At 40.6% G+C, this 14,867-nt stretch overlaps 1 long non-coding RNA gene across 1 annotated transcript in view; it reads left to right on the forward strand.

Annotated features, from left to right (window-relative positions):
* LOC134296221 (uncharacterized) overlaps positions 1-14,318 on the forward strand; it is a 72,242-nt gene extending 57,924 nt beyond the window's left edge. Inside the window, exons 3-4 of the long non-coding RNA XR_010002837.1 lie at positions 11,251-11,323; positions 14,225-14,318. This is a non-coding gene — a long non-coding RNA (uncharacterized LOC134296221). The remainder of the gene's footprint in view (positions 1-11,250; positions 11,324-14,224) is intronic.
* Positions 14,319-14,867: the final 549 nt, after the last annotated feature.

A 14,867-nucleotide genomic window follows, 5' to 3' on the forward strand; every position in this document is an offset into this window, starting at 1 on the left:
TTGTGCTTTGGAAGAGGCAGAGGCAGAGACTGGAGCAGGAGGTGGAGACTGAAGCAGCTGCATCGCAGCTGGAGGTGGAGGAGAGGAACCATCCCCAGGATGGTGCTTCTGAGTGAATGATCTTACTTCCCTTCTCCACTCTCTTCCCTTCCTTCCTTCTGTCCCTCCCTCTCTCCCTTTTTTCTTTCCTTTTCTTCTCCTTCTTTCCTTCCCTCCTTCTTTCCTCCTTTTCCTTCCCTCCCCTCCCTCCCCTCCCTCCCCTTCCTTCCTTCCTTCCTTCCTTCCTTCCTTCCTTCCTTCCTTCCTTCCTTCCTTCCTTCCTTCCTTCCTTCTTTTTCCTCCTTCCCTCCCTCCCTCCCCTTCCTTTGTTTCTTTCCTTCCCTTCCCTTTCTTTTCCTTCCTTCCTTCCTTCCTTCCCTTCCTTCCTTTCCTCCTTCCCCTCTCATCCCCTTTACTACCCCTTCCTTCCTTTCCTTCCCTCCCTTCTCTCCTTCCTTTCCTTCTCTCCATTCCTTCCTCCCTCCCTCCCTCCCTTCCTTCAGGGCCAGCTAACACCTCCTAACAAAGGATTCCCCCAGACAGGAAGCAGCCAGGACTTGAACCTGAAAGTCTTCTCAATGCTAATCAACGTGACCAATTGAAACATTCACACCTGCCTCAAACATACAAGAGTTCTTTCTCCCACCCTGGACATCATTCCACAGATATATAACCCCCACCTGCCTAGTTTCGAACAGACCTCACAACCTCTGAGGATGCCTACCATCGATGTGGGCGAAACGTCAGGAGAAAATGCTTCTGGAACATGGCCTTATGCTTCTGGATGCTTCTAGAACATGTATAAATATGTGAGGGGAAGTCATAGGGAGGAGGAAGCAAGCTTCCTTTCTGCTGCCCTGGAGACAAGGATGCAATGGAACAATGGCTTCAAACTACAGGAAAGGAGATTTCACCTGGACATGAGGAAGAACTTCCTCACTGTGTGAGAGAGCTGTTCAGCAGTGGAACTCTCTGCCTCGGAGTGTGGTGGAGGCTCCTTCTTTGGAGGCTTTTAAGCAGAGGCTGGATGGCCATTTATCAGCGGTGCTTTGAATGCGATTTCCTGCTTCTTAGTAGAATGTGGTTGGACTGGATGTCCCACGAGGTGTCTTCCAACTCTATGATTCTATTCTATGATACGGTGCAATGTAAGCATTGTTTTTTTCCAGAATAATATTTTGTTAACTTGAGGCCTACGAGTTCACTTTACTTAAGCAAGCTTGTTAGCATTTTAATGGCTTCATCAAAAGGTGTGGTCTGACCAAGGCAGAAAAGAGGGGTAGCATGACTTTCCCTCCTTAACTCCCTCCCTTCCCTCCCTCCTTCCTTTCCTTTCCTTTCTTTTCCTTCCTTCCTCCCTTTCTTTTCTTCCATCATTCCTTCCTCCCCCCTCCATCCCTTTCTTTCCTTCCCTCCCTTTTCTCCCTTTCTTTCCTTCTCCTTCCCTTCTTTCCTTCCCTCCTTCCTTCCTCCCTTTCCTTCTTTCCTTCCCTCCCTTCCCCCTTCCTTTCCCTCCCTCCCCCTCTCTCCCACTCCCTCCTTTCCCTCCTTCATCTACTTCCTTTCCTTCTTTCCCTCCCTCCCTTCCCTCCTTTCTTTCTTTCCTTTCTCCCTTCCCCCTTAATTTGCTTCTTCTCTCCCCTTCCTCCCTTTCTTTCCATCGCTTCCTTCTCCTTCCTCCCTCCCTTTTCTTCCTTCCTTCCTTCTCCCTTTCATTCCCTCTTTCTTTTCTTCCTTTAGTCCCTCCTCCCTTTCTTTCCTTCCCTCCCTCTCTTCCCTCCTTCCCTCTCCTTCCTTTCCTTCTTTCCTCCCCTCCTTCCTCCCTCCCTTCACAGCTTCTCTCTGATTTCTGTGGCGCCTTCTCCCTTCTTGTTTGACTCCTTCCTTCCTTCGCTCTCTGTGTGAAGTTAAAAAAACCCTGGTTTACTTATAAATTGGTTAACCAGTTAAAATTCATGAGCAAACCAGGTTTGGGGGGGGGGGTTGAACCCTTAAACTCCCCCCTTTGGCTATGGCCCTGCTCACTCTCCCTTTTCTTACATTGCTACATCACCCAGATGGCCTGGCAGCCCACACTGGAGGCCCTCCATAAAATATATTAATGTATTGATAAATTATATGGAAATATGTGGTATTTTAAGTTGTTAACAGGATAGCTTAAATACCCTAGTATTAAGCTGAGAAAGGATTTAGGAAGTCAAAAGAGTTTGGAATCATATTTACGAACTGAGAAATTAGGAGATATTCAGCCCTTTGGCTAAAATGGGGAAACTTTAGAGGTTCATTTCTCAGTAAGTTTTAAACCTATCTGCATGAAACCTATCTTAATTGCAGAACACATTTACAACTGTAGGCCTGCCAAGTTTCATAACAATTCACCAATCTGGTGATTTTTTGGAATTATTTAACGTTTTTACCATAATATTTTTAAAATAAGACAAAGAGAGGGTTCTGGGAATTGTAGTTGCCAATTGTGTCCATTCTCAGGCGATCAGAGCATGGACACAACCAGATCTTTTATTGGCTGAGAAACAGAGTGAGAAAAAAACTTCAACTCCCATCATGCCCTGGGAGGAGCTCAGAGGCTTTTCAATGCCTAGAATCATAGAATAGTAGAGTTGGAAAAGATCTCGTGGACCATCCAGTCCAACCCCCTGCCAAGAAGCAGGAAATCGCATTCAAAGCATCCCCGACAGATGGCCATCCAGCCTCTGCTTAAAAGCCTCCAAAGAAGGAGCCTCCACCGCACTCCGGGCAGAGAGTTCCACTGCCGAACAGCCCTCACAGTGAAGAAGTTCTTCCTAATGTTCAGGTGGAATCTCCTTTCCTGTAGTGTAAAGCCATTGTTCCGTGTCCTAGTCTCCAGGGCAGCAGAAAGGAAGCTTGCTCCCTCCTCCCTATGACTTCCCCTCACATATTTATACGTGACCCTCATCGTGTCTCTTCTCAGCCTTCTCTTCCGCAGGCTAAACATGCCCAGCTCTTAAAGCCACTCCTCATAGGGCTTGTTCTCCAATTTTAGTTGCCCTCCTCTGGACACATTCCAGCTTGTCAACATCTCCCTTCAATTGCAGTGCCCAGAATTGGACACAGTATTCCAGGTGTGCTCTGGCCAATGCAGAATAGAGGGGTAGCATGACTTTCCTGGATCTTGACACTATACTCCTATTGATGCAGGCCAAAATCCCATTGGCTTTTTTTTGCTGCCGCATCACATTGTTGGCTCATGTTTAACTTGTTGTCCACGAGGATTCCAAGATCTTTTTCACACGTACTGCTGTCGAGTCAGGTGTCCCCCATTCTGTATCTTTGCATTCCATTTTTCCTGCCGAAGTGAAGTATCTTGCATTTGTTCCTGTTGAACTTCATTTTGTTAGTTTTTGGCCCATCTCTCTAGTCTGTTAAGATCATTTTGAATTCTGCTTCTGTCTTCTGCCCCTGCCCTATGCAAGTGCAGCTGGGAAAGCGAGTTCTCAGCAGGACCCTCTCTGGAGGAGGGGCCTATGGACATTTTCCAGAAGAAATAGAAGATGCTGCTGACGGAAAAAAGAAAGATGTATTCATATGATCTGAAAGAAAATTGGATTAAAATGATCCATAGGTGGTATATAACACGGCAAAAATTAGCAAATTATTACAAACATATGCAAAATCTTTGTTGGAAACGTAAGAAACAAGAAGGGTCCTTCTTTCATATGTGGTGGTCATGTGAAAAGGCCAAAAAAACTGGAAAGATATAATTCAAAAATTTTAAAAATAAAATTCCAAATGAACCCAGAACATTTACTCCTAAGCATAACTGACATGAGATTAAATGCAAATGATGACTTATTAATAAATTATTTAACAACTGCACCAAAAATTATATACACGAAAAATTGGAGACAAGAAGAAATACCGGAGGGGTGTTGTATGTTTTCTGGGCTGTATGGCCATGTTCCAGAAGTATTCTCTCCTGACGTTTCGCCCACATCTATGGCAGGCATCCTCAGAGGTTGTGAGGTATGGAGAAACTAAGCAAGGAAGGTTTATATATATCTGTGGAAAGTCCAGGGTGTGAGAAGAACTCTTTGTCAGTTGGAAAGCCAGTGTGAATGTTGCAGTTAATCTCCTTAATTAGCATTGGAAAGGTTCATCTCCTGGCTATTTCTGCCTGGGGACATCCTTTGTTCAGAGTCATTAGCTGCCCTTGGAACTCTTCTGTTTTCAGAGTGTTGCTTTTTATTTACTGTTCTGATTTTTGAGTTTTTTAATACTGGTAGCCAGATTTTGTTTATTTTCATGGTTTCCTCCTTTCTGTTGAAGTTGTCCACATGCTTGTGAATTAGGCTTGCTCAAATAATTCGATTTTCCCGTTACCCGTTATTAATTCGTTATTTTCGTTTGTTTTGAAGCAATATAGAACCTTGGTTGTCCACACGTCTGGATATCGCGGTTTCGAATCGCGAGAGGCCGTTTTTTCTTATTTCTTCGTTTTTTTCGTTAAGAAAAAAAAGCTTTTGCAAATCACCCAAACTCCTTTCCTTTTGCCCCTCAGCCAATGGGAGGCTCAGCCAATGGGAGGGGGCGAGGGGGAAGGAGGCCGAGGAGGAGGAGGAAGACGGAGGGGGGAAATGGCCGCCGCCGCCGCCTCGCCTCAGCTCAGGCCTGGAGAGACCGAGAGGGGCCCAGCGGTGAGGAGGAAGAGGCCCGGGATGCGAGGGGGTGTGGGCCAGGCCCGTCCTCGGCTGCTCCCAGGGGCCCAGATTCGCACCCTCCCTCCCCCCAATACAGGTCTCCAGTCCATACCACGCTACATGAACTTGAATGGATACTGTGGTTGTGTTGTCGAAAGCTTTCATGGCCGGGATCACACTGTTGTGGTATGTATTCCGGGCTCTATGGCCATGTGCCAGAAGCATTCTCTCCTGACGTTTCACCCACATCTGTGGCAGACATAGAGGTTTTGACGTCTGTGCGAAGCTAGGCAAGTGGGGTTTATATATCTGTGGAAGGTCCAGGGTGGGAGAAAGAACTCTTGTCTGTGGGAGGCAAGTGTGAATGTTGCAATTGGTCACCTTGATTAGCATTGAATAGCCTTGCAGCTTCAAAGCCTGGCTGCTTTCTACCTGGGGGAATCCTTTGTTGGGAGGTATTAGCTGGCCCTGATTGTTTCCTGTCTGGAATTCCCATTTTCTGGGTGTTTCTGGGAAGGTAATGGCACTCCATGTAGTCATGCCGGCCACATGACCTTGGAGGTGTCTATGGACAACACTGGCTCTTGGGCTTAGAAATGGAGATGAGCACCAACCCCCAGAGTCAGACATGACTGAACTTAACGTCAAGGGATACCTTTACCTTTACCTACACACACACACACACACACACACACACACACACACACACACAAGCAGGGACTATATATATATATATACACAATATATATCACACACACACCAATTTAACAAAGTTTCAGCCACAAAAACAAAGTTTCTGAAGTAGAACAATGACTTTCACAGTAAAGACAACCCAATTTAACAGGAAATAAGACTTTCAAACCAGGAACAGATTTCTGCAATTATTAAAAAATGGTTTATTATAAAAGCTATGAAAATTTGCCAAAAATCAGAGGATAAGGGAAACGTTCCACATTTTGGTGAGCTATCAGTGTTAAATGTGTTCTACCACTGTACCAAGTTTGAAGAAGATCACTCAAAAAATGAGGGCGGGAGAGCCCCCTAAGTCCCCCCCCCTTCGGGCTGTTTTTGGGCCACCGCGCATGCGCGTCCGCCATTAACGAATTAATTTAGAAAATAACGAATTTTCGTTAATTTCGAAAAATTTTGGGGGCCAAATTCGTTATTAGCAACAAAAACGAAAAACTGCCCCCTCTAGTTTTGAAACGAGTTTAGAATCAAATTTTTCATGGATCGATCAAGCCTATTGTGAATTTCAATGGCTTCGCTGTTTAGTCTGACATGATAGTTGTTGGAGTGGTCAAGCATTTCTGTGTTCTCAAATAATATACTGTGTCCAGGTTGGTTCATTAAGTGCTCTGCTATGGCTGATTTCTCTGGTTGAGTTAGTCTGCAGTGCCTTTCATGTTTGCATAGGCAAACTGATGAAGAAGCACAACCTACAAACCATCTACAGACCCACAAAGAAAATCCAACAAATGCTACGGTCAGCAAAAGACAAGAGGGATCCTCTCTCCTCTGCAGGAGTCTACCGTATACCATGCAGCTGTGGCCAAGTCTACATAGGGACTACCAAACGCAGCACCCAAACACAAGTCACATTGCTATTTTTGGGATTTTGAGGGGCATCCACTGTGAATTGTGTTTTGTTTTTGTCATCTAAACACAGCGGAGAGGACCATATGTTTTGTTGCCAAGTTTCGTGGTTCTGGGTTTTGTAGTTTTGCTGTTTGCATTAAGGTAGAAATGGTCAGAACAGATATATAGATAAAGAGAGACATAAAAGACTGAAAGATGCAGTAAATTTTATGTTGGTATGAGGAAGCAAAATTTTGACTTGATGATAATACAAAGACAGAAATCTTATAGCATAGATAAAGGTTGGAAGTTCAAATGATTTTTCTTTTTTAAATATGTGTGGTTTTTTCTCTCCTTTTTCTTTTTCTCTTCCTTTTCTTTTCCATAGCTTTTCTATTCAATATTGTTCTCACTCTTTTGTTATACACTTTTTAGAAATCTCAATGAAAAAAAATTTAAAAGAAAAAGAAACGTTGCCTCAGGTACAAACCCCCTCATCTTCATGATTCCATACAGCAGGCCTCTGCTTCAGGTAGAGTGCATTTAACCTCATCATCTCCAGTAGCCAAAAGATCCAGCTACTGTTGATTTGTTACGGCTGACCTTCTGGCTCCCCCTCCCCCAATTTCTTGTTTTCAGGGATTTAGCAACTGAATCACCTAATTCCAAATCAATTGCAGTCCAACCAAATCTGTAAAACCCTAATGCCCACTCTTATTTGCCAATTTTGTTTTGGATTGTGCCCCAAATGCTTTCCACTCTTCAAAGGAAGCCCCCCCCCCCCCCCATATATTTCAATAACCTACTCTGGAAATTATTGGCACTTCTATACTGCAGAAATAATGCCGTTTGATATCACTCTAACTGCTATGACTCAATGTAATGAAATAATGGAGTTTGTAATTTCATGACTGCATTAATTTTACAGTGTAGATTAATTCGACTACAAGAGGACGAACTTAGGGGAACTTATCTCTCTATAGAGAGGGTCAACAAAGTCCCAAATTTCAATATGTATTTATAAACAACTCTTGTCCTGTTTGCTTTGATCTCTTCCACTGTCTGAAACATTTGTTGAAATGTGTACATTTCCCTATGTTTCCGTCACAGTTGAGGGGTTTTCAAAAACAAATAAAAATCTAGCTGAGGAGGAAAATCCTTCATGTTTTGTTCATGCCCAAATATATAATATTCCAGAAGCAATGTGCTTAGAAAACTGATGTAGAAGACTGCAATAACAAAAAGGTAAAGTGATCTCAATAAAAAGCAATAATACAGAACTAAAAGGTGTAAAACATATTCAGGAATCAATGAATATTTGGCAAACTATTTCCCTTCTTAAGTAGGTGACAAAATACATTACCAAAGTATTTTCTTTTTCTGCTTCTGCTGAAGTGTACTGTAAGCCTAGTGCATTGGCACTTAAACCAGTAAGCTTGATTTCATAGAAGAGATGCTTGAATTTAAAATGATTGAGAATTCTTTCTTGGGATCTTTAAAAGAGAAAGGTATTTTTTTGTAAAAAAAAAAAATAGACATTCAACAAAACTAACGTTTTTTTTTTCTTTCATCCAAGAACTATGTATCTACAGATGCACCCACTGTAGAATTAATGCAGTTTGCCACTATTCTGACTGTATGCCTCAATGCTATGGAATCATGGGAGATGTAGTTTGGTGAGGCACAAGTATTCTTTGGAAGAGAAGATTTTATAAAAGTGCAACTCCGATGATTCCATAGAATTACATCATGGCAGGTAAAATAGTGGAAAACTGCATTAATTCTACAGTGTAGATTTATCTTATGGTGACACCTGAATGAAATTCCTTTATACTGATGAAGCATATCTATAAATTCCATGTCCTTGAGACAACTCACAAGGAAAGATAATTACCTTTATGCATTGATTGTGAGTGGTCAGAATCATTTGAGCAACATCTTTTAGACATAGTGTGGTGAACAAGGGAACTGTATCCAGACTACTCCAGTTACTGAGTCACAAAGTATGACTTAAGGCAGTTATTTAATCATTTCAGTTAAATATTCTCATAATTTGGGATATTTTGTCTAGTGTAGAGCTATGCTGAGCTTGGTAAGTAATCAGGAGGCAACAAAGCATCCACTTAGTTTGCCTAAAGGCAGGATAAAAATATAATTTTCTGTGGGATCCCATTGCTTCCTCTAGAAATGCCAACTGCCCCCTGCTGTCCCCATGAACCCTTAATCCTCACCTATCCTAAAGGTCTGTGCATTCTAAATTATCTTTTAAAACAGGCTCGCAATTGGGTTCTGTATTAGCCAGCCTCTCAACACTCTTCAAGAGCAACCCAATATAGCACATTATAGTAGTCTCACCTGGAGGTTACCAGAAGATGAAAATTGAAATTAAATTATATGTGTACACTTGGACTTATCCAACTATTAAAAAAGAGTTTTGTATCCACAGAAAACTGTAAGGAAAAGGACAATAAGGATTTTTGTCTAAGCCTAGGCAAAATAATAAAGAAAGAAAGAAAGAAAGAAAGAAAGAAAGAAAGAAAGAAAGAAAGAAAGAAAGAAAGAAAGAAAGCCCTTCCCTTCATTTTTATAGACCATTGATCTCCCAGGGAAGTTGGGGGAAAGCATCACTGGAAACATTTTGAGATGATATTGGCAAAATGAATGTTCATAATGCAGCCACATTCAACAGATGCTGCAGTCACTCATTCACTGACTGTTACTTTATAAACTTGGCCACTGCTTCAATTATGGCATAAAGGATAGAGATGATTATAATGTTGATGCATTTAATTTTTATCCTCCTCCCTCACCAGGGCCAGAAATCAAAGCAGCTATCGGGTAATAGGTTGTCACTAAAAATAAATTACCAATAACATTTAAAGTACTGTAATATTAAAAATAAAAAATCAGAGGTTTTACTGTAAAATTATAATTTTTATTATCATTATATATAATGAGCAGAAGCAGCCCTATGGTGTTTCTCATTGAGAATGGTCCAACCAGCATGATGCTCACATGACATTGTTAACTGGTGTTATTGTTGTTCAAAAAAGATGCTTACTTCTACTAAACACTGGTATTTTTGTCACAATCTTTGTGCTTGTAAATACACCCTCATTTTCCCTTTCTTTTTTACTTGACATTTTTACATAGAAAAGATGTTTGATATTTCTTGTTCACAGTCATTCATTCATATATATTTTGCACAAAGATGAACTAGACAAGGAAACAACTGCTGTGGTGTTATGTCCTGGGTACAACACAAAGCCCATTTTCCCACCTGCAATTATCTGAAACAGTCCTAGAAAATTCTGAAGCCTTCCCAATTCTTGTCAAATAAAATGAAAAGCTGCAGATTCCACAAATGAACAGTAGAGAGAGGATGGTCCCCCTTCCCATCTGCTTCCATTGTTTTCAATTATTTGAAAGCAAATGGCAACTGGCCTGTACAAAGAGTTCAAATCACAGCCAGGTTGGATGCCAACAAAATTCTGTTTGCAAGGTGGAGAAGAAGGGATGTTGCCCTCTCAACAGTAGGATCCCAGTGGAGGATAGCAAGGTTGTTTTGTTCAAATCCATGCAGGGCCAGCTGCTCAGCTATTATTTTGGTTACATCCAGATATGATTCAAAATGTTCTGGCTCAGTAAGCAATTACAAAAGAGAGTGAGTAACAGAGAAGAGAGAGAAAGAGAAAAGGATTTTGGCTAATCTTCCATGAAATACATTTCTGCTTTCAAATGAAGAATGAAGCATGGACTGAGTTCTAAAAGCTGACAGAATTTCTCAGCATAGTTTTAATGACTCGTGATGTATTGCTTTCAAGTTGTTTTCTTTCTGAATCCTAACTGCAATCACATAATGTATCCAAGCAAATCTGGCATGGACCCAAAACCAATCCCAACTAGAGAAGGTCCATTGAATTGGTGGAATCTACCATTCAAGGAATAAATTTTACTCTGCTTGGGACCAACAACTAGATTTAAGCCATTGTTTATCAGAGTTGACATAATGAAGTGGATAGGTAGCAGACGTATACTAAGACTACATGCGTTCAACTCCTTACTCAGGTATGATGTCCATTGGGTAATCTTGGGCCATACTAAAAATTGTTTGAATTCTTGTATAAATAATTCATCACAGACTTGTGGAGGCAAGCCTGGAATCATACCCTTCCAGCCTCTTGCCTTCCACTAAGGCAGCAGTTCTCAATTTGAGGGTCGCGACCCCTTTTGAGGTCGAATAATGGTTTCACAGGGGTTGCCATTACTATGGGAATAGGCAGGAGGCGATGCTTCTAGGTAAGTGTTTCCCTAACTTTGGTCTTTCCCCAGAATCACAGGGAGGGCGGGCCAAATGCTTCCACATTTGGCCTGCGCTGGGGATGGACAGCACCATCTCCCAGGTCAAGCCGAGCTCACAAAGGGTGGGCAGAAGGTGGTGGCATTGCTTCCTCATCCTTCCTTCCCTCAGGCAGTGTCGACAGTGCCATGGTGGCCCTCCTGCTGTGGGATGAGGTCTATAATAATCTTGGCTCTCAGATATTGATGTTTTCCCTGATTTTTTAAAAAACGTAATATGGAGAGGGCGGAGAAAATGATTACCCATGTGATGGTTTCAAATATGGGCAACAAGAGGTAAACACCTGGAGAGAGAAACGTGTGAGACGGAAGACAGAACTTGAAATGGGATGATTTGGGATCTAACAGTATGATTCCCTTTGCTAGACAGTCAGTCCCCAAAGTTTTTCAAGGTCAATGTGATGAGGTCCTAGAAGTGATGTTGCCAGCAAGCCTCTTCCAGGGAGCTGCCTCTGAATAGAAAAATAGCAATGGATACTGTGGACACTGGATTGCCCCAGATCCAGGCCAATTCATATATCCATACATCACAAACATTGGGGGTCATTTTGGATCATCATGGAAGTGCTGGACTAACCTGTAATTTTTCTTGTTACAGATTAAAAACTGGAAGCAGTACTTTGCTATGGACCAGGTTGTACACCATCCTGTCTGCTCACAGTGGTTTTGAAGTAAGTATGCTTTTTTTGACCTGTGTCAGCGTGGGGTATGTGTACCAGACATATCTCATAATGGGGTGTTCGGTTCCTTTATCTTACATTTCATATATATTTGAAATGGTTTTGATATTTTAATATGATTATCTATTTAACTAAATAGCCTTTATACCATACACACACAAACACACACACACACACACACACACACACACACACACACTGAATTTTATTTTAATTTTATACTACTGTATATGCCATCTAAGGTCTTGTATTAGGTGAAAGGCACGATGACAGATTGGACAGAGCAGTGAGAGTTGTCTTTTTATAGGAAGGCAATTGACTTTTAAATATCTTTTAACAGTAGACTCATCTGCAAATGCACCTTTAAGCAATTTCCCTTTAATCCACTGGGTTTTCTCATTTACATTTATCAGTTCAGGTAGGACTGTTTAGTTTGCATTCAGTTGTATACAACCATTAGTTTGATTGAACAACAGCTTCGGTTTTGTTCCCTATTGCAGTTAAAGAGCAATTCATAGACGCATTGCTGTAAGTGGTAGTTATAATTCAGTATGTGAGTTCTCTAATTCACACAGGAGAGTGTGTAATTTCCTCTGTAGAAGAGCTTTTCTAAGTATGCCTATGGAAGAATATATATGGAAACATTTCACAACAGAACTGAAAGTCTCGCCTGTAATGGAATGAGATATGAAGCCTGGATATGAGGTAGCTAGCTATGCACAAGCGAGGGGTCAAGCAAAACAGTTTAAATGTTTATCTTGGTTAGGCTAAAATTCCTTATTTTTGAACTGAGAAATACAAATCTCAGTGATATTATGAAATGAAAGCTGTCTGCTACCTTATTATAATCATTAAAACCCTGCTGGAAACCTATGGTTGATGAAACTGCTTTATGTTTGATGAAGCCATTAGTCCATCTGGCTCATTATTGCACATGTTGTAGGCAGCACTTCTCCAGCATGGTAGAGAAAGGTCTTTCCTAGTCCTACCTATCATTCCAAAGTTTGAACTTTGGTACTTTTGCTTTCAGAGCATGTACACTGTCCCTGAGCTTCTACAATGCTTCCATCTATTGTTTAGTCTCTGAAAAAAAAATGTCAAGGCTTGCTTGGAGACATGTTTTGATTCTATGCATATTACTTGTTGATTACCTGTAAGCAATTGCATAACAAAACTCATATCCCATTTTGTCTACATTGTTATGATTTGCTGATAAGTCAGACCCCTTCTTCACTGCCATATAATCCAGATTATCAAAGAAGACAACCCACAGTATCTGCTTTGAACTGGATTATATGAGTCCACGCTGTCATATAATCCAGTTCAAAGCAGATAATCTGGATTTTATATGGCAGTGTAGATTCACTAATGGTAGTCCTATGAAACCTCTAAAAGGCCCGACCAACTGCTGTGAGCAAATCTTGCAAGATCAGAGGTATGGATTTCCTGAATTAATCTTCTTTTCTTACTGGTTTCCACCATTGTTTTTTCCAGTAAATTATGTCATGTCATGCTGTATCCAAAGTATGACAGCCTTCATTTTGTCATTTTTTACTCCTAGTGAGAATTTCAGCATGAATTATGCTTGGACCTATTTTTTCTCATTATAAATGATTCATAGTACCCATAGTACCCATCCACACCATATTTCAAATGAGCCGATATTCATAAAATCTTTCTTCACTGTCCTGCTTTCACAGCCATATATAGAAATCAGAGGTTATTGGCTGGGTCAACATATATTTAGCCTTACTTTGGTTCTTGCAACCCTACCACCAACTGTTTTTCTTCAGCTGACCAGAACACTACGTGCTGAGCCATCCTGCCATAAAAAGCACCCTAAAATGAGATTCTGAAGTGGGAAATGAAAGGGATAAGTGAAAAGTTGACTATCTCTCTAGCATGTTTCCTAACAAACATCCTATCTACTTTGTGTTAGAAATATTGCATTTAATGCCAGACATCCCATACCACTCTTACTGGGTGATTCTGAATTTTGTTATGTCATTCTGGGTTTTGTATTAAGGAAGGCATTGAGCAGTTGCTAGGCAGAGTCCCTTGTTCAAGAAAGGTTAATAAAGTTGATATTTGTTGCTTATCTTTATTATATTGTCAAAGTTTTATTTTTCTAAACATACCTGAATGCTGTTACAACTACCTCTGTGACAATAGAAGGATGGTAAAATTCAATAATAACTATTCTTCCCGAAATTGTTTTTTCTCAAACAGGAGATAGCAGTAAAAGAGAGCAGATACAATAGTTTGCATTCTGTGGAGGCACCCAGAAAAGCAATTGCAAAGGCAGACAATGCAGAGTGATACAGACTGTATTTTATCTTTTAATAAGTTAGAATTGAATTTTTCTCACTGAAATTTTGTATACACCTTGAGTTTAGTTGTATAGAAATTCTTGCATGTTACACAGTTGATCCATACTAATTTAACCATGGATTGTGAAGCAGAGCAGAGCAAAAGAAGCAGGAAAGCCATTAGTGATGAGAGAATGAGTTAATTTTAAAAATGTATAATAAGTTATGGGACATGTACATGTTAGAAGTCCTTTCTCTAGCCAGAAAGGGAGAGTGAAGGGGACAGATGATACCAAGGTTTGTTCATATCAGAGCATGTAGATTATTTTTAAAGGTGTAAGTGTGTGCATGCACAACCTAATGTGAATTTTACATTAAATAGGTTTCAAACTGTTAAGATTTTCATCAGCTCAGGATTCTTCTTGAGGATATGTTCCATCCATTTGGGGGTACATTCCAAGACTCCTCTGTGAATACTTGAAACCATGAATTTAGTCATAAGCATATCATAGAAGCATACCATTGAATAGCACTTAAAGACCTAGTGAGAACCATAGACACATTCCATTGTGGATCTTTCTAGGTCCTCTATGCTATTCTGTGGGCTGGAAGCATACCATAGAACCTCACTGGAGGACCACAAGCACATCTGGGGAGAGTATCTTTTGGAGTGAGGGTAAGTGCATGAAGTGCATAGTGAGATCCATACTGTGCATTTATTTTCACTGTTATGTTTTGCAGGCTTTTAAAATAGTTGTAATTACTTGTTTTAAACTTCATTGTTTATGTAATTATTCATTTCACTTTCATGTTATACATTATTTTAGCTACTTTAGTTTTAATCTGTAACATAAACTACCTTGGGTTTCAAAATGAGAAAAAAGCTGCATGGGAAACAAACAAACAATTGAGAGGATAATATATCCTAAAAACATAAATAACCATTCAAGGTTTAGAAAGAATTGAATCCAATCTTTCTTTCTTTCTTTCTTTCTTTCTTTCTTTCTTTCTTTCTTTCTTTCTTTCTTTCTTTCTTTCACGCTGGCCGACAATAACACAATGCAGATGGGTAGCTGGAAGAGTTTCACCTTGATCTCTCGTTTATATTCCAGAAGGCTGCAGAAGGAGCCAGGGATTTAGCTGTTCTTCTTTTTTGATCGCTAACCATTGATTCAACCTTTAAAGGGCAACGAGCTTCAGTGGAAATTAAAGTTTTAATTTTAAAC

This window comes from Anolis carolinensis, chromosome 2 (assembly GCF_035594765.1).
Source record: "Anolis carolinensis isolate JA03-04 chromosome 2, rAnoCar3.1.pri, whole genome shotgun sequence".
NCBI classification, from domain to species: Eukaryota; Metazoa; Chordata; class Lepidosauria; order Squamata; family Dactyloidae; genus Anolis; species Anolis carolinensis.